The 23392-nt window shown below is 39.3% G+C and overlaps 1 long non-coding RNA gene across 1 annotated transcript in view; it reads left to right on the top strand.

Annotated features, from left to right (window-relative positions):
* The window catches only part of LOC122815910, a 43889-nt gene extending 21110 nt beyond the window's left edge, over positions 1-22779 (top strand). Inside the window, exon 2 of the long non-coding RNA XR_006367013.1 lies at positions 19941-22779. This is a non-coding gene — a long non-coding RNA (uncharacterized LOC122815910). The remainder of the gene's footprint in view (positions 1-19940) is intronic.
* Positions 22780-23392: the final 613 nt, after the last annotated feature.

Below are 23392 nucleotides of genomic sequence, written 5' to 3'. Positions count from 1 at the left end.
CTTATATATCTCAGCTAAGAGTTGGAGTCTACACCTCTCATCCACTCTGCTCAATGTGTATAGACAGAAACTCTCTCAAAGTTAGGGCTTAAATACCAGAAGAACAACTTTTTTTTTTTTTACAAAAACACAAAAGAACCAGCCCCCACTAGCCTGCAGCCATTAGCCTACAAAGCACTAGAGAAAGCCACAAAATTAAAGTTTTCAAACAGATAAAGATTTGTAAAGATACAGAATGCTTTAATTGCAAACAAATCAGTTACCCATGCAGATTACAATAAAAGTGCTATATATAAATTGCTAGAAACAATAAACTGTATAAATAATCGATAAAAAATAGGATACTTATATATCTCAGCTAAGAGTTGGAGTCCACACCTCTCATCCACTCTGCTCAGTGTGCATAGACGATATATATATATATATATATATATATACATGTATATATATATATATATATATATATATATATATATATATATATATATATGTATACACACACACACACAACAACAGGCAGCACTGAGACCACGGCCAGGGCAGGTTTGTTCCACTACCACTTCTCAATACAAAAATTTGTTTGTTGCAACACCTATGAGTGTTTGCTTACGATTGTACTCCATATGTAAAAAAGCTCAGCAAAACACTCTGTTGAGCAGCCATAAGATGAATATTTCAAATGTATTGTCTTCCCAAGCACAACATATATAATCAGCTCTACTTGAATATCGGCAAGTGTAGTTCACCTTCGTTACCATAGACAATAACTGCATTCATTAAAACCATCAAGTATTTATTCACATCGAACAATAACTTAAAAATAAAAACAAAAATAAAAAACAAACAAAACAAAGGATAAGCGCTTTTGGGTCTCCTCAAAGACCCTTCATCAGATCCCTGTATAATGTGCAGTTAGTGCCTGTTTAAAAATTACTCTCTACCAATAGAGTGCTAGATAACGGGTGATGTCACATCACACACATCTTCTCAACCACACCTCTTGAGCGCTGATTTCATGGGAAATGTAGTGTTCAGTCCCGGTCTTCTGTGGGCTTGTAGTCTTCCAATCCAATACATTTCTTCCTGCTCCAATCTCTTGTTGTCACCTCCCCTTTCCGAGGTTAGAACAATTCTAAGCACTCTGAACTTTAAATTATATCCTTTATTGTCCCTGACATGTTTGGCAAGAGGATTCTTATAATCTTTGAGTCTGATGTCACTTATATGCTTGGATAGTCTCTCCTTAAGTTGTCTTACTGTCTCTCCAACATAGAAATGGTCACACAATGAACACGTAGCCAAATATACTATATTTTTGTGTTACAATCAGCATAGAAACTGCAGGTGTATTTCTTTTTGGTAATGGGATGCTCAAAGCTGTTCTCTGTGCATATATACCTGCACATAGTACACCTTCTACATGGAAATGTCCCTCTTCTATCAGAGTTGACATGTGGTTCTAGATAGTCTTCTTTGCATAACCTATTTTTCAGATTACTTGCATTTCTGTAACCAAACTTAGGTACATCTCCAATCACTTCTTTGCATTCTTCACTTGACAATAGTATCTTCCAGTTCCTTTGAATAATGTTACATATCCCCTCAGTATCTGTTGTATGTGTGATAATCATTTTAACTTCTCTTTGCTCATTCCTATTGTTTCTGAAGGTGTACCTTCTTGTTTTCCTTTCAGGTATGGCTTACCTCTCGTTTCTCTTTCTAACAGCACATTGTGTCTCACTCTCACTATCTCTTCCTCTCTGTATCCTCTCCCCCCAGGTGTTCAGACATATCATTCATAGCTCTGTCAAGGGTTACATCATTCGAATGTATCCTGGATGTTCAAAGGAATTGACCTCTCATAACATTTCTGTATGTATAGTTTGGATGCATGCTGTTTCTTGGTAGTATATTGTTCTTCCAACATTCTTTTTTTAAATAGGCTGGTTTCTATGTTCCCTTCTTCATCTTGTAGTATTCTCACATCCAAAAAGTCCATTTGACTTTCATTACTCAGAATAGTAAACTCCAAAAAGTTGGTGCTATTCTCTAAATATCTATGGAAATTGTTGAGCTCCATGACATCACCTTCCCATAAAATATAAATATCATCCAGAAATCACTAGTATATCTTTAAACATTTACTCCAAGGATTGTTTTGATATATTTCTTTATCTTCCCATTGCACCAACACTATGTTAGCATAGCTGCTGCGCCATCTGTAGTGAGGACGCTCGGTGCAAGGCTAAAACCGTCCTTGCGCTGAGCTTCTTGAATCCTGGGGAACATCTCTTTTCTTGGTAAAGCTGCTGCCTACTTTCTGATGTACTTCTTTCACTTTGTATCTGTGGAATAGGCTGCCATCCTCAGAACCTTCTGTGCTTCCACTAGATCTGTTAAAGTCTTACCTGCCAACAGAAAAAAAAAGACTTTAAAATAAGATGGGTATAACACTTTGAAGCTTAATTTCCTGACTCTACAAATGTGCATTGAAGGAATAAAGTAACTCTGCTTCCTGCATGTTTCTGCACAAAAGTCTTGCTCTACAGATGTCTATGTCTGTTTGCCATAACACTTTGTACAGTACTTCCACAACTGAGAGAGAGTAAGTGTGCCGTTAACTCCTAAGTGCTAAACTGGGCTATCTCTTGTCTTAGCTTCCTTACACTGAATGATTGACCATGGGTGACTTGCAATTGTACCCTTTCTATTTGAATTTCTCTGTGGAATATTTGACCATTCCAGTAGTAATCAGTGCACCAAGGCAATGTTGTCTGTCTCTTCAATCATTTCAGGAACAATCACTGATCTTAAATTTCTGTCATGCTCTGTCTTCTAAATCTGCAAACCTGTATTCCAATTGCTCAACTCATACTTGATTATCAACATTTTAATTGTGGCCTTACTTAAAGTCTCTTTCTAGCTCTGCAAGATAATCTGAGTGTTGGAAGAGAGTTTGATCAATTTCCACAATGTAGTCACAGCTCTATGAACAGTGTTGGGAGAGAGTTTGATCTATTTCCATAGTCTTCTCGCAGTCCTATGGACATAATCATCAAACCATCAGTTGATATTTATTTATTGTTTATGTATTTATTTATTTATTGACATTTGACTACTGAGAAAGTCTGACTAGGTAGGAGCCCATTTTCAGCTGGGGCCCGGGGAGAAAAGCTCCAACATAATTTTGCAGTCTAAAAATAATACAAAAACAAGTACAGTTTATACCAAATGAAACATAATATGAAAACATTGGTTAAGAATAGATGCAAGTTATATGACAATGATTTAATAGTTATAGAAAGTTTAGCCATTTTATAGAGACATTTATGGTGAGTTAGTATAATACAAACAGGAATTGCAATACTAAGTGAGAGAAAACAGGCTTATGCAATATTTAAAGAGAAAACCAGGAGGAGTGTAAGTGATAGAAGTAAGAAAGTGTGTGAAGAAATGAGAGTAAGGAGGTGTAAGGTAGGAATGTTTATATTTAGGGGTATAGTTTATCCTAATACTGAAGAAGAACAGAGCCAGCTTTTGGCTAGGAAGTCTTTCAGAATGTTTTTAAGACTGGGAGGGAGGGTATTGACCTGCTGAATACAGAGAAGGAGGTCTTAAGCAAGTACAAACAATGCCCAGCAGATCTGATAGGTTTATGGACAGAGAGAGTTATTAATATATTAATATATTATTAATATGTTATTCAGCTATATATTCTATTCTATTCTGTTATTCTTCAGCTTCCCTAAAGTATGTGAGAGGGAAGCATTGGTAGGCTGAGACAGCTCACTTTCAGTGTATTCAGTTTTACTTGTAGCTCTTTCTCTCGGTTTGTCTCTTACCAGCCCCTATTTGTGCATCATCCTAGGGATGAACACTGTGTTCAAGGGCAACCTGTTTCTTAAGCCTTTTACAAGTTTCTTCTGGATCCCTTCAATGGAGCAGACATTTGGAAATGTGGACTTCCCAACACCTTCACTTTCATTTAAATTAGTAAACTCATATTGCTTGGCTGGTATTTATTTTTATTTTTTACTTTTCACCCATGGATTGAGTAAGTAATGATGTTTTTCTTGTTTGTCATAAATGGAAGTCTCTAACAGGTCAACTAGAAATATTTTAATGCTATAAATAAAGAAAAAATGGTATTGGCTAGTCTTTAAAAGCATCATATTTACACGGCTCTTTTGTGATTTAAACTAACATATCTGGCTATAATGCCAGGCACCAGACTCGAGTGACCCAGGTATGAGTAATTTGGAATGCAGTACTTGTATTTTTGCAATGAAGAAATAAGTCATTAATACTAAATTGTGGTAAGGTAACATGCATATGATATTTATTGTAAATTGACAAATAACATTAATTTTAATAGTCAAATTTACTATAAAAGACTAGACAGTTATAAACTGCTTCCTCAGTTATATTCTCATTGTGATTTGGTTTTCAGGACTGCATATTTAATACAAGCTGAAAGTGCTTACAACTAACTTTGCATTAGTGTATCGACAACAGGAAGGAACCATTTCTGTTTCCTAACATTTTACTTGCATACCTGATCATTAAATTAGAAAGCATTTTTGAGCTGTGGTATCCTAACGTACTATTTCACTCACCTTAGTAGTGAAAAGTGCTTATTACACATGTATTCATACATACACACATTACTAGTAACACAAACTCACTAAAGTCATGTATTCTCATTCTATAAGATTAAGAGTTACAACATTAGTACAATCTCTGAAGTCTCCACAATTCAGCAAATTACTAGCACAAGTGCCTCTGTCTTTCTGTTGATTTTTGAATTTGTACTGATCTTTGCACAGTATAGGTAATATACAAAATCATGCCCTGTCAGTCTTCATACTAAATAATGGATCTTTCCTAATCTGCTATGGTCATTGAGTGATTTTTCACTGTATTAAGATTTGGACCAAGCCTCTGACTTCCTCCCTTTGCAGTAGCAGGAAGCAGTGTGTTAAATTACCAGATAGTATACTGTGAATTAATTACTGATGCTGTGATCAGCAGTGATTAGTTTATTGATCCTGGTACCACCCTTCATAAACCAGTAATACATGAAAATGCATCATCGGATAACTATAATGCGAATGGTGAGAATAAAAGTGAAGCATATAAAGCTCAGTGCATGTCTTTGGCTGCTTTAAGGTTTTAAGGGTTTCAAAAAGAAAGAAGTATGGAAAAAGAGTGCGTTATGCAATTTTAATAGAGTTTTTATATAGTTTAGTATTCAGCCTTCTCAGGTGTTACTGTTTTTGTACTTAGCCAGTGTGTGTGTGTGTGTGTGTGTGTGTGTGTGTGTGTGTGTGTGTGTATGTGTGTTTTGTTCAGACCCATGTACTTATAGTTACCTCTTAGCATTAATTACAAAATGGACCTGATTTGATTTTGTTGGACGTTCTTGTAATGTTAATGCCTTGCTTTAAAAATTCACAAACCAGTGTTTTATAGTTCAGAAAATTCAGACATTCACTTTTTGACCTGTTCTTTTTTATTTATTTTTAGAAACTGTTTCAGCACTATTTAATTGCTTAGAGTCATACAGTATGCAAATGGAAGCAGAAAATATTAAACCCTGTACTCTTGACTACAGGAAACAGCTTATTAAAGGCTCAGCACCTTAATGCACTGATTGCCAAACCTTCGGTAACATCATTTTCTGATAAATTACTGAGGATTAACATCAGTGAGGTTTACAGTTAGCTAATAACGCCAGTCTTTAGAGTTTCATAGCTCTTATTCAGAAAATGTATGTTGCTGCAAAACCTGATGTTCTGTTAACCTTTCAAGTGAAACAGATAGTCCACCTCTTTTTGATCTCTAATTTTACAGAGCACCTGATTTTGCCTCATGAACTTCTGTTTTACAGTTAGATCACTGTTAGATCACTACTGTCAGCCAATAATGCCAGCTGTTTGAGTTCCATACTTAATTGTTCAGGAAATGCATGTCCATATATCAATTAGTGTTCTGTTAACTTTTTAAGTGCACTACAGTTGTTTGGCAATTAAGACTCTAATGGAATGCTTCCTGTAGTCAACAGTAAAGGGTTTGAAACCTTCTATCTCTGTTTACCTACTCTGACCAAATCACTCCACTAGGCCTTGCTCTAGGATGACCCTGAAAATAGACACTTTGTCAAGTGGGCTTACCTAGCTAAAAAATAGATGAAAATATTTAAACTTCATTTCTTTTTGGACTTTTGTTCTCCCATTATTTTTGGCTTTGTCCAGAATTCTTTTTTTTTTTTTTGGCCTCCTTGAGACTTAATTGAAACAGCCCAGCACCTAGTTCTCCATGCCAGTGCAAGGACTACCAGCATATCTACTGGCCTCTGGATTTCTGGTATTACTGTGGACAGTCATGGATCCTAAGGGCATCTTGTGGGCTCAGCCATCATCCATGCTGGGGCATTTTCTTAAATGCCCTGCCCACTCTCTGCCACAGCTCCATGCTCATTAATTACATCATATGGCAACTCAGTTCTTTGGATGACTCCTCTCTAAGGTAGCATCATCAGTGAAATCTTTCCCACCTGAGACAACTGTGCCCATCCCATCTTTCTGCTCTGTCAATCACCTGAGTTGCAAATTGAACCTAGACTGACTGGGCTTTAGTCAGGGTTACATTCCTCTTCACCACTGCAGTAGCTGTCTTTACCCAAAATTCTTGTGCATAGCTTGTTGTTCTCACAACTTTCTAGGTATATAAGAGAAATATTTAAAATCTGTTTCTGTCTCTTGAGCCAAGAAACTGACAGGGCAAAGGATGGTTGCAATGGGGTTTGACTGCAGTGTGATGAAATACATTTGTAGGCCATTATTTATAAATCCATTCATTCACCTAATTTCAAGCAGAAATTTGTGGTATGCAGTTATACAAGTGGATGTAATTTGTGCTTGAGTGCATGAGTGTGTGTGCGTGCGCGTGCCCATGTGTGTGTGTGCGTGGGTGCGTGTGTCTGTGTGTGTGTGTGTGTGCGTGTGTGTGTGCATGTGTGTTCATGTGTGTGTGTGTGTGTGTGTGTGTGTGTGTGTGTGTGTGTGTGTGTGTGTGTGTGTGTGTGTGTGTGTGTGTGTGTGTGTGTGTGTGTGTGTGTGTGTGTGCGTGTGTGCATGTGTGCGTGTTTGTGTGTGTTTGTGAATTTAAATAAATATTTGTTTCCTGCTTTCTTACATCCCGAGGTAGTTGCATGGTAAAGGAGAGAAACATGAACATCATCATATGAGCCACATTTTTTAATATGATCCTACCTTCCTTGTTTTGTTGACTTTTGACAGTGTGTTTATTATCTGGCTGCGAATAAACTGGACTGTATGAAGTCTATAAGTTCAATATTAATATTTTAACAATGAATACATTTTTAATCTAGCTTATTTTTTCCAAGAATACAGCTGTGAAATGCATTGTGTTTGGGCTTCAGGAGTTTGTCTGGCATTTTGTTAAGATGAGTAAAACTATAAGCTGATAATGAGTTACTTCCTGTAATGCAGGTTTGATTCCCTCCACCTTCATTTGCCTTCTGTGTGACTCTGACCAAGTCACCTCTGTGAAGACTGGTAGGGATGGGTGAAGGCTGCCAGCCTAGCCAAAGAGAATTAGATACATAATTCTGACATTTGTAAATATAAATGTAAAATACAGGTGTGTGTCTTAAATGTAAAATAATGCTGTTTCAAAAATGTGGCAACATTGCCATCTGCTGTAAGGAAAACTAAGTCAGGCATTTCTTATTGGTCCTTTGAAATTAAAATTACTTTATGGCTGTTACTTTGAGGTTAGAATTTGGAGTCGATGAGTCTGGAGTAAGCATCCTGCCTATTGTTTTAAGGCTAAAGTTAATGACCAGAATTTACATGTGGAATGTCCTTTATTGTTCTAAGTGTAAAAGAATGTAAAGGCAGTTTCTGTCAGCCTGGGAACCAGGAAAGTGTAACCAAATGATGTAATGTTTTATCAGAACAGCAGTTTCAATTTAAACAGTGAGAACCAGAGCTTATTAAGCATTTTGATCTTGGACATTGAACGTACAGCACTGCCTGTTGCCTTAAGTAAGTTATCTTAGAAGTATGTTTTCTTGCACTAATAGCTAGGAAAGTAGAAGAAAGTTAGACAAAGTGTTTTTCTGTTATGTCAGAACAGTACTACTGACTTATTTTAAGTTTCTGTGTGATCTCTGAACTCCTGAATAGCACTGTGGTGTAGTAGTATTGTCTTTTGTTTTTAGTATTTATTAAATATTTTTAAACTCTTAACTGTGGCTGGTTTATGTAGAGAGGTTAAGCTCTAGAGTACATTGCATATTTATAGAGTTTACGGTCTAACACACTCCTGTAGCTTTAGGCCTGGGCTATACTACCAATTGGATAATAATATTGCACAGTAATAATTGGACACCCTATTAATGGTCATTGGGTAGCTGATAATTATTAGCTGGTGGTGGCAGGAATTACAACTGTATAGTCTGGGTATAGGAGCACAGCTGGAGAATCTATGTCAGCCTTTCCCAGGAGTGTCTGTGAGGTTGTATAAGTACTTATCTCAAAGTGTGTGTGTGTGTGTGTGTGTGTGTGTGTGTGTGTGTGTGTGTGTGTGTGTGTGTGTGTCAGTCAGCTATTTGGGCAGGGACACAAAGCACTGGTTGGACAGAGAGGGTACTGGAGATTTTAGCTTGCCAGCTAGGCTGAGATCTGGACCCTATAGCTGTGCCAGTGGGGAGTCTTATTGGGGATTTGGGGAGCAAGGGAGAGACCAGCCCCGGACCGACTGTTATCTCTGTGTGCTCTTAAGGGAAATTGCACTTTACTGTGTGTATTTGTTATCCTTTCCTCTTACATCAGACATCCTCTCTGGTGTTAGTGGTGAAGACTGAGGCTCCTTGATTGCTGGACCAGGGCACGGACGTCACATGTGGTTTGCAGTGGTGGGATCCACTTCACATTTGTGGTGGCGGTGGATATCCACATCACGTATTAATTAGTTGGCAAATACTAATTGACTTGTAGTGGTGTGGGTAGAGTGAATCCTGTAGCTTATATGCCGTGATCTCTGAAGGTGTCTTGTACTCTAAATCAGTCATGCAGTGAATACTCAGAGTTCAGATCACAATTGTTGTATTTCTTTTGTTAGCTTAGTTAGTCAGGGTGAGCAGGCAGCATGTCAGCAGATGAGTATGGTAAGCTGACAAGGAGCCAGCTGGTGGAGATGTGCCAGGCTAGGGGACTGATGCATGGAAACCTGAATAAGGCAAACCTGATTGCAGCCTTGGTTACAACTTCATCAGAAAACAGCATCCAGGAGAACAAGCAGACTGGCAGTGGAGATACAATATCCTCAGAGAATGGACAGCTCAACCTTTTTGCAGTAGACTTAAAAATCCAGCTGGAGCTAAAGAGACTTCAGTTGGAGACCAGGCATTTGGAGATAGAGGCTGAGGGTAAAGAGCATCAAAAGAGGCATGACACGCAAATGCTGACTCTTCACCAGAGTCATGGAGGTAATGGGGAAGGGAGTAACTGGCCCCCAGAAGCACAACAGGTCAGTAAATGTCTTCTGCAATTTAAAGAGAGGGATAATTTTGATAGTTTCATTCATATGTTTGAGAGGGTATGCAAACAGTATAGTGTTGACCAAAGGCTCTGGGCACTGTTCCTGACCCCCTTACTCCATGGTAAAGCTGTAAATGCATTGGCTAAAATGTCTGACATTGCATGTTTTGATTATACTGCTGTAAAAAATGTATTTTAGAATGTTTTAAGCAAACACCTGAAATATATAGGAAAAAAGTTTCGTGAGCATAGACGCAAGGCAGATGAAAGTGTTTGTGAATATGTTGCTGAACTGAGCTCTTATTTTCATAGCTGGGTGAGAGGATATCAGGTCATTACTTTTGATGGGCTGACAGACCTTTTGGTGAGGGAACAAGCCCTTAGCACTTTGCCTGAGGACATGAGGATCTGGTTAGCTGACAGACAATGAGCTACTTCAGATGAGTTGGGGAAGAAGGAAGACCTATACCTAGCAAGCAGGGCAGCCATGCACAGGAAGGGGACTCCCACTACTGCTCATGGGTCTAAAGCAACCTCTAGTGGGCAGCACAGACTGCCACAACAGAATCTGCCAGTAGCAGGGGAAGCCACTAGTCCAGGTACATGTCCAGGAGCTAGAGTTAAATGTTTTGAATGCAACCAGTGGGTCCATGTGGCATACAGGTGTCCATGGAGGCAAACGTGGAACCAAAGGTGAGGGAGCCAGTAAGCGGGAAAGACAAAATGCCAATAGTAGGTGGGGGCTGTACTTAGCCAGATTTCTTCAGAGAGAAAAAGCACACAGTGGTTTATCTCAGTTGTAGGCTTCAACCCAGGGAAGAATGCTATGCAGCAGTAGAAAATGAATGTCTAGCCATAGTGTGGGCACTGCAGAAACTACAGCATAATCTGTATGGAAGGAAATTTACTATTATGAGATATCATAACCCTCTAACAAGGTTAAGCAGAGACAGTCAGCAAAATGCCAAGTTGCTAAGATGGAGCCTGGGGTTGCAAGCATATGATATGTCAGTGCAGCACCGCAGTAGATTTAACAATGCCAATGCAGATGGGCTGTCAAGACAGGGAATGGGGTGAGGTACCCTCAGATAGACCTAACCCTCTCAAGCAGTGTTTCTCAAGGGGCACTTGAAAAACTAGCTTGAGTTCTCCAGGGGGGGGGGGATGTGAAGATTGGTAGAGATGGGTGAAGGCTGCCAGTCTAGCCAAATACAATTTGATACATAATTCTGACATTTGCAAATATAAATGTAAAATACAGGCTTGTGTCTTAAATGTAAAGACATGCTGTTTCAACAATGTGGCAACATTGCCATCTGCTGTAAGGAAAACTAAGTCAAGGATTTCTTATTGGTCCTTTGAAATTAAAATTACTTTATGTCTATTCCTTTGAAGTTAGAATTTGGAGTCGATCAGTCTGGAGTAAGCATCCTGCCTATAGTTTTAAGGCTAAAGTTAATGACCAGAACTTACATGTGGAATGTCCTTTATTGCTTTAAGTATAAAAGAATGTAAAGGTGGTTTCTTCTCAGCCTGGGAACCAGGAAAGTGTAAACAAATTATGTACTGTTTTATCAGAACTGCAGTTTCAATTTAAACAGTGAGAACCAGAGATTATTAAGCATTTTGATCTTGGACATCTAACCTACAGCACTGCCTGTTGTTCTAAGTAAGTTATCTTAGTTTTCTTGTAGTAATAGCTAGGAAATTAGAAAAACGTTAGACTAAGGTATTTATCGTTATGTCAGAACTGTATACTGAATTATTTTAAGTTTCTGTGTGATCTCTGAACTCCTGAATAGCACTGTGGTGTAGTAGTATTGTCTTGAGTTTTTAGTGTTTATTATTAAATATTTTTAAACCCTTTTAACTGTGGCTGGTTTATGTAGAGATGTTAAGCTCTAGAGTACATTGTATATTTATAGAGTTTACTGTCTAAGCCACTCCTATGGTTTTTGCCCTGGGCTTTACTACCAATTGAATAATAATATTGCACAGTATTAATTGGACACCCTTTTAAGGGCCATTGGGTAGCTGATAATTATTAGCTGGTGGTGGCAGGAATTACTACCGTATAGTCTAAGTATAGGGGCACAGCTGGAGAATCTGTGTCAGCCTTTCCCAGGGGTGTCTGTGAAGTTGTATAAATACTTATCTCAAAGTGTGTGTGTCAGCTACTTAGGCAGGGACATGAAGCACTGGTTGGACAGAGAGGTTACTGGAGGTTATAGCTTGCCAGCTAAGCTGAGATCTGGACCCTATAGCTGTGCCAGTGGGGAGTCTTATTGGGGACCTGGGGAGCAAGAAAGCGGCCAGCCCCGGACTGATTGTTATCTCTGTGTGCTCTTAAGGGAAATTGGACTTTACTATGTGTATTTGTTATACTTTCCTCTCATATGAGACGCCTTCTCTGGTGTTAGTGGTGAGGATTGATGCTCCTTCATTGCTGGGCTAGGGCACGGACCTCACATGTGGTTTGCAGTGGTGGGATCCACTTCACATTTGTGGTGGCAGTAGACATCCACATCACATATTAATTAGTTGGCAAATACTAATTGGTCTGTAGTGGTGTGGGCAGAGTTAATCCTGTAGCTTATGTGCCATGATCTCTGAAGGTGTTTTGTACTCTAAATCAGCCATGCAGTGAATACTTAGAGTTCAGATCACAATTGTTTTATTTCATTTGATAGCTTAGTGAGGGTGAGCAGGCAGCATGTCAGCAGAGGAATATGGAAAGTTGACAAGGAGCAAGCTGGTGGAGATGTGCCAGGCTAGGGGACTGGTGCATGGAAACCTGACTAAGGCAGAGCTGATTGCAGCCTTGGTTACAGCTGCATCAGAAAACAGCATCCAGAAGGACAAGCAGACTGGCAGTTGAGATACAATATCCCCAGAGAATGGACAGCTCAACCTTTCTGCGAAAGACAATCAGACTGGCAGTGGAGATACAATATCCTTAGAGAATGGACAGCTCAACCTTTTTGCAGTAGACTTAAAAATCCAGCTAGAGCGAAAGAGACTTGAGTTGGAGGCCAGGCATTTGGAGATAGAGGCTGAGGATAAAGGGCATCAGAGGAGGCATAACAGGGAAATGCTGACTCTTTGCTAGAGTCATGGAGGTAATGGGGAAGGGAGTAACTGGACCCCAGAGACACAACAGGTCAGTAAATTTCTTCTGCAATTTAAAGAGAGGAATAATTTTAATAGTTTCATTCATATGTTTGAGAGGGTATGCAAACAGTATAGTATTGATCAAAGGCTCTAGGTACAGTTCCTGACCACCTTACTCCATAGTAAAGCTGTAAATGCATTGGCTATAATGTCTGACATTGCATGTTTTGATTACGCTGCTGTAAAAAATGTGTTTTAGAATGTTTTAAGCTAACATATGAAATGTATAGGAAAAAGTTTTGTGAGCATAAACGCAAGGCAGATGAAAGTGTGTGTGAATATGTTGCTAAACTGAGCACTTATGTTCATAGCTGGGTGAGAGGATGTCGGGTCACCACTTTTGAAAGACTGGCAGACCTTTTGGTGAGGGAACAAGCCCTTAGCCTGAGGACATGAGGATCTGGTTAGCTGACAGACAATGAGCTACTTCAGATAAGTTGGGGAAGAAGGGAGACCTATACCTAGCAAGCAGGGCAGCCCTGCACAGGAAGGGGATCCCCAGTACTGCTCATTGGTCTAAAGCAACCCATGGTGGGAAGCACAGACTGCCACAACAGAATCTCCCAGTAGCAGGGGAAGCCATTAGTCCAGGTACACGTCCAGGAGCTAGGGTTAAATGTTTTGAATACAACCACTGGGGCCATGTGGCATACAGATGTCCATGGAGGCAAGGTGGGGAGCCAAAGGTGAGGAAGCCAGTAAGTGGGAAAGACAAAATGCCAATAGTAGGTTGTCTTGAGACAGCAGGGATATGGAACTACCATGCTGCAGATGTCCTGAGAGGGAAGTATTTGGATTAGGGAGTACCATGTACTTATGCAGTTACACGCAGTCCAGCTAGGAGACAAGCATGTGGGTCTGGTAGCCTGGTGAAGATCCAGACAGACTGCATACCTGCAGCCAGGACTGGTGAGGTGGTTAGTTCAGGAAGGGAGGTACTTTGTAGCAGTGAGACTGAATGTGAGCCACAGCTGCTTGTGGGTACTGATGTTCCCTTGGCTAGAGTGACTGCAAAGGTAGAGGTGAGAAGTAGTACCCAGGCTGACAGTGAGACACTACTGTCAGAGGATGCCAGACTTCCTGTGGAAGGGGAGCTGGGAAGGGTTACAAGGAGAGAGTTGAGACAGGCTCAGCTCTCAGACCCCACATTGCAAAGCCTGAGGCAGGTAGCTAGGGAGGCATCTGATTCTCAAGGAAAGGGGGAATCTCTATACTGGGACAAAGGGTTACTATACAGAGAGTGGACCCCTGAGGGAGGGCTAGAAGGTGTGAGAGTACAGCAGTTGGTAGTACCTAGAGCCTACCATCTGGTGCTTCTAGCCATAGCCCATGATATTCCCTTTGCAGGTCATATGGGAATAAAACATACAAAGAGGCATATTATGCAGAACGTCTATTGGCCTGGAATTTCCAGAGATGTAACTGGGTACTGCAGGACCTGTGAACACTGCCAAAAGGTAGGCAAGGCAGGAGACAAGGTAAGAGCTCCTTTAATGCCTTTGCCTGTGATTGAGGAGCCATTTCAGAGGGTAGCTATGGATATTGTGGGTCCTCTGAGTACCCCAAGTTCCACAGGGAAAAAGTATATCCTAGTGATAGTGGATTATGCTACACGATACCCTGAGTCAGTGGCTTTGTCCTCCATTGAGACAGAAAAGGTGGCGAATGGTTTGTTAGAGATTTTCAGTAGGGTAAGTTTCCCCAAAGAAATACTGTCTGACAGAGGTGCCAATTTCATGTCAGACCTGCTGGCTTGTCTGTAGAAGTCCTGTGGGGTGAAGCACATGAAGACCACGCCCTACCATCATCAGACTAATGGTCTTTTGAGAGGTTAAACTCTACAATCAAGTCCATGCTATGGGCATTTGCAGATCATTTAAAGAGGGAGTGAGACAAATATTTGCCCCCATCTGTTGTTTGCTTAGAGAGAGGTTCCCCAGGAATCCATAGTTTGTTTCACCCTTTGAGTTGCTGTATGGGCATAGGGTGAGGGGACCTCTAGATTTAATTTGAGATGAATAGGAAGGTGAGTGCGAGTCTGACAAGGAATCTGTTGTGGCATATGTCCTAAACCTCAGGACAAGGCTCAGGGAACTCATGGGCTTAGTCCAGGAAAACTTGGCAGAAGCCCAACAACAGAAAAAGGTGTGGTATGACAGGAATGCTCGAACTAGAGAGTATGCTATGGGGCAGCAGATAATGGTTCTCATTCTTATCAGACAAAACAAATTGCAAGCAGCTTGGGAGGGACCCTACAAAATGGTAAGAATGGTAAGGAATGTTAACTACATGGTGGAACTGCTAGGCAGATGGCAGTGACACAAATTGTACCACGTTAACATAATAAAACCTTACTATGATAGAGAGGCCATTGGGCTGAGCATTTGCAGTGGATTGCAGGAGGAGTCTGAGGGAGATCTGGGACTGATTTCTTCAGTGAGGCTCGGGCTGACTCCTCAGTGGAAGAGGTATTAATGTCCCAGCAGCTATCTCCTACCCACATTTGAGAAATCTGGGCAGTGTTGCAGGAACGTGGGAACATGTTCACTGGGAAACCAGGGTGCACCCACCTGGTGCAGCACTAGGTGGATACAGGACCACAAAGGCCTATTAGGCAGGCCCCTTATAGGGTGCCTGAGAGTGTTAGACTCTGAGGAGGTACAGGAGATGTTGGAACTAAGGGTGATTCAAGAGTCCAACAGTCCCTGGACCTCCCCAGTGGTGCTGGTGCCAAAGGAGGATGGTAGCACCAGGTTTTGTGTGGACTACAGGAAATTAAATAGTCACACAGACTCGAATGCTTACCCCATGTCTAGGACAGATGAGGCCTTAGAGCAGCTGGCTGAGGCTAAGTATCTTACAACCATTGATCTTACCAAGGGTTACTGACAGGTGCCCTTGACTCCCAGTGCTAGAGAGAAGTCAGCCTTTGTGACTCCTTTTGGCTTGTATGAGTTCACAAAGATGCCCTTTGAGATGAAGAATGCCACAACGACTTTCCAGAGTTTGGTAGATAATAACTTGGCAGGATCAGGAGGGTTTGCCCTTGCTTACCTAGATGACATTGCCATCTACAGCCATTCCTGGCCAGAGCACCTTCAGCATGTTAGGGAGGTGTTGGGCAGACTACAGAGGGCAGGGTTGACCATTAAGCCCAGCAAATGTCAGGTGGGTATGGTGGAGGTCTCCTACCTAGGACATAGAGTGAGAAGTGCTAAGATAAGGCCAGAACCTGCCAAAGTAAAAGCCATTCAGGCATGACCTGCACCTGTTATTAAAAAGCAGGTGAGGGCATTTTTAGGGACAACAGGGTACTACAGAAAGTTCGTCCCTAGTTATAGTACCAAAGCTGCTTCTTTCACAGACTTGACAAGAAAGAACAAGCCAGATAAGGTAGTGTGAACCCTAGCATGTGAGCAGGCATTCCAGAAGCTTAAAGAAGCTTTGAGAGGACCCCCTGCGTTAGCTAGTCCAGATTACAGCAGTTATTGTGGTTGCCTTCCACACCAGTTATTCTTACTCTTACATTGTTGCTGTGCTGTGTTTGAGATCTAGGAATGCTATGTGGTGGTAGAAAAGCCATACTGTGGGCACTGCAGAAACGTCAGCCTTATCTGTATGGATGGAAATTCACTGTTATGAGAGATCACAACCCTCTAACATGCTTAAGCAGAGCCAGTCAGCAAAATATCAAGTTGCTAAGATGGAGCCTGGGCTTGCAAGCATATATGTCAGGGCAGCACTGCAGTGGAGTTAGCAATGCCAATGCAGATGGGCTTTCAAGACAGGGAATGGGGTGAGGTACCCTCAGATAGACCTAACCCTCTCAAGCGGTATTTCTCAAGGGGCACTTGAATAACTAACTTGAGTTCACCAGGGGGGGGTGGAGATGTGAAGACTGGAAGAGATGGGTGAAGGCTGCCAGCCTAGCCAAATAGAATTTGATACATAATTCTGAGATTTGTAAATATAAATGTAAAATACAGGCTTGTGTCATAAATGTAAAGAAATGCTGTTTCAACAGTGTGGCAACATTGCCATCTGCTGTAAGGAAAACTAAGTCAAGCATTTCTTATTGGTCCTTTGAAATTAAAATTACTTTATGTCTTGTCCTTTGAAGGTAGAATTTGGAGTCAATGAGTCTGGAGTAAGCATCCTGCCTATTGTTTTAAGGCTAAAGTTAGTGACCAGAATTTACATATGGAATGTCCTTTATTGCTCTAAGTGTAAAGGAATGTAAAGGCAGTTCCTGTCAGCCTGGGAACCAGGAAAGTGTAAACAAATGATGTAATGTTTTATCAGAACTGCAGTTTCAATTTAAACAGTGAGAGCCAGAGATTATTAAGCTGCCTGTTGACTTAAGTAAGTTATCTTCGAAGTATGTTTTCTTGTAGTAATAGCTAGGAAATTAGAAGAAAGTTAGACTAAGTGTTTTTCTGTTATGTCAGAACTGTATACTGAATTATTTTAAGTTTCTGTATGATCTCTGAACTCTTGAATAGCACTGTGGTGTAGTAGTATTGTCTTTTGTTTTTAGTACTTATTATTAAATATTTTTAAACCCTTTTAACTGTGGCTGGTTTATGTAGAGAAGTTAAGCTCTAGAGTACATTGTATATTTATAGAGTTTACTGTCTAAGCCACTCCTATAGTTTTAGCCCTGGGCTATACTACCAATTGGATAAAATTATTGCACAGTAATAATTGGACACACGTTTAAGGGTCTTTGGGTAGCTGATAATTATTAGCTGGTGGTGGCAGGAATTACTACCACATAGTCTGGGTATAGGGGCACAGCTGGAGAATCTGTATCAGCCTTTCCTAGAAGTGTCTGTGAAGTTTTATAAATACTTATCTCAAAGTGTGCATGTGTGTCAGCTCCTTGGGCTGGGACACGAAGCACTGGTTAGACAGAGAGGGTACTGGAGGTTTTAGCTTGCCAGCTAGGCTGAGATCTGAACTCTATAGCTGTGCCAGTGGGGAGTCTTATTGGGGACCTAGGGAGCAAGGGAGCAACCAGCCCCAGGCTGACTGTGATCTCTGTGTGCTCTTAAGGGAAATTGCACTTTACTGTGTGTATTTATTATCCTTTCCTCTTATATGATATGCCCTCTCTGGTGTTAGCGGTCAGGATTGAGGCTCCTTGATTGCTGGTCCAGGGCACGAATGCCATAACCTCATTAAACACTACTCCTGGGCTACTCCCAAAAAAGGGCACTTGCCTCCACTGGGCTGTTCCAGGCTGTTAGCAAATGCATTGCAAGTTTGGCTTTTCAATTCCTGGACCTTTCACATTGCCATAAATTAATTCTTCACTATTTGCTATTTGACTATAAATAACAGCTTCTTGTAGTTTAATGGGATGCCGGATCCATTTTCAATAAATGTGAGTTTCAAAGGAGGATAAGTTTACTGTTGCTCACACTCATGGCTGTCAACCTTCCATCTCCAAAGTGAGGAACACTACCTCTCATAATGTGGAAGAAATGGGCAAAATGTGAAACACCTACTAACAGCTTAGTAACAACTTCAACTAGGAAGTTCACAGGTTGGTTAAAATGTACTGCATTATACTTATACAAAGTTTGTTTTATGAATTAATATGATTCAGTACTATTTGCCATAGACTTCAGTTAAAGAATTCCTAAGTTTGAATGTGTGACAAAATCTTTCAAAGTGGAACTTCGAGGACATGGACTTTTTTCAGGCCCAAAATGAGGAACATTCCTCATGATGAGGTAGACTTAAGAGGTATGTTCATACTAAGTTTGTTTACAATGCTAGAAAGTTTTGTTTTGTGTTGTTTCATTTTGCAAATTGCTTTCAGGGTGTTGCCTATAAAATCTGAAATAAAAGTTTTAAATTAAATCCAAATCTTTGTGGTCGTTGCAAAAGTAAAGAAGAAAATAATATGCAAGTTGAGATTCGAGCAGCATTTTAATGTACTCGGGAAGAGGCAGACAAATGATGTGCAAAGAAATATAAATAAATAAAAATAAATAAATGTGATACTAGTTTGGTTGGAGGGTGCTGGTCCAATACCCTGCCTAGGACCCCATTTGATCATGATACAGCTCTGACATTGGACCCTGAAACATGAATGGACATGCTTATCTGCCTTTGCCCAGAATGTGTTCACATATTCACATGCTAAATCTATCATGTCCAAGTCATTGTAGTCCTACAGATCAGTCATTCTTCAGGGGGAGGGGGGGTCATGCTTAAGCAATGAGACATAAGGCATCAACCTCCTCTGGGATGGGTAAACTAGCTTTGTTCTGCAGTGACTGGGCCAATTGTTGACACGAGTGCAGAAAGGGACATTCATCTCTCTGCCAAACAGTTTTATTGAATTTAATATTGCTTAAAGCAACAAAGTGCGTCTGATGAAGTTCTGTTTCGTTGCATATAACAAAACTGATTAGTTAATAAACTGGCACTTTCTCTTACTTTTTAAGAGGCTTTTTTAAACTTGGTTTGCAGTAAATATATATATATATATATATATATATATATATATATATATATATATATAAAAGGGATGAAAGCGCTAAATACCTGTTTCTCTTAATTTTGTTTTTGCCTCTAGTGTTCAGTACAGTAGTTTGTGTTTTTTATAAGTTATTTTCTACATTGTAGTTTCTCCGGTCGTTTTTACACATATATATATATATATATATATATATATATATATTTATATATCAACTTTTCCATGTTATTTTATTACTACAAGTGTAGTTTACTCTCTTAATTATTCTATTAGAATATGTTGTTTACAGTTTATAATCTTGTCTAACCTTCACAAGTGGCAGTAATTATATGGTTTTCCAAAGGAAAAAATATTTATTTATTTATTTTTCTGGAGTATGGTCCAGGTCTCCTATATTTTGATTTAGTGAAAAACGATGGCTTTTTTGGCTTAAGGTCAGTATAGTTGCTAAAGCTTTTGCCACACTGACACAATGTACAGTGTTTTATTCTTATCTTTGAAGGGAAGTTGGCTGGGATTGAAATGGACTACAAGGGTAGCCAGCCTCGCATTTGCCTATTAACCTTATGATTACACAGATCCCCAGGGGGTGTCCTTCTCTTTCTTTTACCCTCAGACCTGAAATGCTGACATAGATTGCAATTGTTTCTAGACATTGCACTTTAAACTTATCCAAACATAAAATGTAAACTTTTTTTTTGTCTTTTCAGAACAACTGCTTAAGTGTGAAAAAATATATTGACGGCCCACTAGGGCATTATATCATGAATGTGACATCAGCGGTGAGGCTGTGCAGTAAAGTGTTGTGTAGAAAGAATGGGAAGTGCGTGAGGAAAAATCCGGACTCCTTCGACTACCTGCATCTGAGCCCAAGCAGTTTTAAGATAAAGACCCACCCATCAGGAAGGAGTCCAAGGTTTTTTGTGACAGGAAAAGCAACAGGAAAAGACATAACGGCGATGAAAAGTAAGTTCCAGTGTCAGTGTTACCAGGGATGGGCAGGGATCTTCTGTGAGCAGCCAAGACCACATGTTAAAGCACAGCTTCATAGCAATGGAGCAGTGAATCAGACTTTTTATGCAGCATGTTTGGTACTGACTCTGATTCTTCTTTTTGTTTCTTTTCCTGAACTGTGATACCACGCTTCTATGCTTCTGTAAAACTTTTACGCTACTTCATTATTTCCTAATATTGTAGCAAAGCAGTAGCCTTTCTGCTTATGCAGGATGTGTTATGAATCCAGAAAAGATGGCATCCAAACAGCATCTTACCAAGAAACAATCAATCTATCTTAATGTCTGCTGAGAAGAATCTAGATCCTCCTACTTACTGGTACAACATGACTGCCTTGTTGACCCATGTTACTATAGTGATGAACATGATTCTTTGCCTATCATATGACTGCAAAGACTTTCTTGGAAATATATGCGTATTATATTTTCTGTTTCTTTTTTTGTTAATTTACTTATGTGGGTATAGTTCTTTGTTTCAGATGAATCAGGTAACTAGCCTAAGCTGAAATTGTACGAAATAAATCAGAGAAGAGCTTTGTAATTGACTCTAAAAATGTAAAGCCTTGTAGCACATCAATATTGTGATTGATTGATAAGCTATATTTTCCTAATTTTTGTAAATCTTTCTCTATATCTTTAAGTTGTGAAGGTACTGTGAAGATAGTGATGATGAAAACAATTTGACATTGTTAGATTTTAGCTGTTAATGAACAGCTCTGTTTTTTAGTGGGCCTGTATGCTTGTTTAATAGTCTATTAACAACCTGACAGTTCTTTTTATAACATGCTGTTAAATTTTGGAAATTTTCACAGAAACTCTACATTACTTTCAGAAATTCACATACATTTCATATAAGATGAGCCAAGTTTACATAAGTATTCTGTCATAGCTACTGATGTGCCATTTAGAATTGAATCCATGCTGAGATGAACCATATAATTATGTTATTTTCCTTGTTTAAAACTGAACCATTAGTCAGCACATATTATCTTACATTTTTGTAAACATTGTTTTTCCCCCATTGCCAGCCATCATCCCCTTTTTATGCTATTTATGTGCTGTTACCTGGCAACCATCATCCTTTCTTCCCTCCATTCGACATGAGCCATCATATGGGTAACCATTGCTCGATTTGTGGTTATATCCCTAATCTCACCCCCATGGCTTGCAAAAGCACCTGCATTACTGCATGGGCTTTTTATGTTCTCCTCTGCTATGTATGTGTTCCATGTGTTTGTGTTCTCACACACATGCCTACAATGGCTACCATCACTGGCTTGAAATACAAAGTCCCACTCACATCAGCATTGTTATGAAAAGCTCCACTGGACCACCATTTCCCTCCCATAAAGGATGGGAGAGCCACAACATACCACATTGGTCAGAACTGGGTCACCTTGGCCATAGTCAGAACTTCTTTAAAAGGAACACAGACATGACCAGACTAGGTGGATAATAACTTGCTCCAAAAATATTTATACAATGTGTTAAGTAATTTATGCAGACAGAAGGAGCCAAAGGTGAAACAGTAATCCCAACAGTAATTAGTTCATGTGAACTGAAGTATAAATTAAGTAAATCATGAAATGTTGATGGTAAAATTTGGCATAAAGTTAGTATTTATGTTCTCTGTACCAAAATGTCTCCCAGTCCAGCTGCAGGCCATGGTTCTGTAGTTTCTCATTCCAATATTTGGGAAAATGAATTCTGGAAATGTGGATACGTTTATATCTGACTTATAAAGATATACTAGATTATGGTTTTGTTTAAGATCAGAAGATAAAGAGCTAGTATTACAGAATGTTTCTTTATCAACAGAAACTCTTAGATTTAAATTAGCTGGAGTTATGCATACCAATTTGTTTAAACACAAATTGTGGGTTTAAACCCAAATTAACACCATTTCAGATGCAGAGACCAGTGTTTACTCTTTTAAAGAATGAAGCAACACTCTGACTGGTATTACAAGAAGAAACTGATGGTACTTGATTGAAAACAGAAGAAATTCATAACTTGAATAAGCAAGTGTTTCCAGTTTTGATGAGAAAGGTTATGAAATACTGGTTGGATAGACAGGTCATAAATGCCACCTTCAGGAGAAATCTTTTGATCTTTGAGTAGACATAGATATTTTCCAGAAATGTATTTTTTTTAAGCATTAAAATACTTAAAATAGACAATGTTGCTTCAAAACTGCTTGTTTTGCTGTTGTCATGAATAATATTTTTGCAAGATCTGTAAAATAAATCTTGAAATGTGACTGTCTTATTATACCTTTTTTAATTTGTATACAGTGTACTTACTCGGAAGTGAATGCTGGTATTTGGTTCTATGGAATACATTATGATGTAATATGCTAAGGTTGCAGTGTATGAGCTTGTTTAGACACACTTAAAATACTATTTCATTCTATAAAATTCACATGCTCAGAGTTTTTTCTATAATGCTGTCTTACCTTGAGTAGGTCATGTTACAGATTAATATGGATTTATGTTCTGGGGTCACATTAAAGATTACTGTGGATTTCTGTTCTATATATATCAGTAATTCATTTAATTTGCCCTTTATTACTTTGCAGTATTTAAAGGAATACATATTTTCCTGAAACACGACTGCTTGAATGACAAAGTTTAGAGCACTGTGTCCTGAATGTTATTTTTTTTTCCAAATTAATTTGACAAGGGAGTAAAAAAATATCGGGTTTGCCAAAGATTCAAATGATTCTAATTCTCTTTTTTGAGGCAAAAATGGAGCCCATTAGCAGGAATTGTGTCAAATGAACACCCAAGAGTTGTGACTTAAAAAAACATTTCTTTCAAAATTTGTTTTTCATGATCCTTCCTATTTGAGTGACTACTGATTTTTATTTTCAGGAAAATATCTAGATTTTTGATGTTGGTTCATACTGCAGTCTACATAATTCTACCAAAGTCCTTGTTTCACATACAGGTTATGCAATCTGAGAGATGAAATGAAGAAAATGTTTTTTTTGTTTGTTTTAAGAAGTAAGAATTGAATTACAGCATAGTTTTCAGGATAAGAGTAAATACTCTGGTGTGCTGCCAAAGCAGTTATCATAGTAAGGTCAACAAAGTGAAAAGATGAAACCATTTGAAACTATAATGAAGATCATTTTAAAAACAAGTGAT

This window comes from Protopterus annectens, chromosome 11.part0 (assembly GCF_019279795.1).
Source record: "Protopterus annectens isolate FY-2018-M chromosome 11.part0, PAN1.0, whole genome shotgun sequence".
NCBI classification, from domain to species: domain Eukaryota; kingdom Metazoa; phylum Chordata; order Ceratodontiformes; family Protopteridae; genus Protopterus; species Protopterus annectens.
Note: the sequence above shows the minus strand (reverse complement) of the source record. Positions and strands in the feature narration are given on the sequence as shown.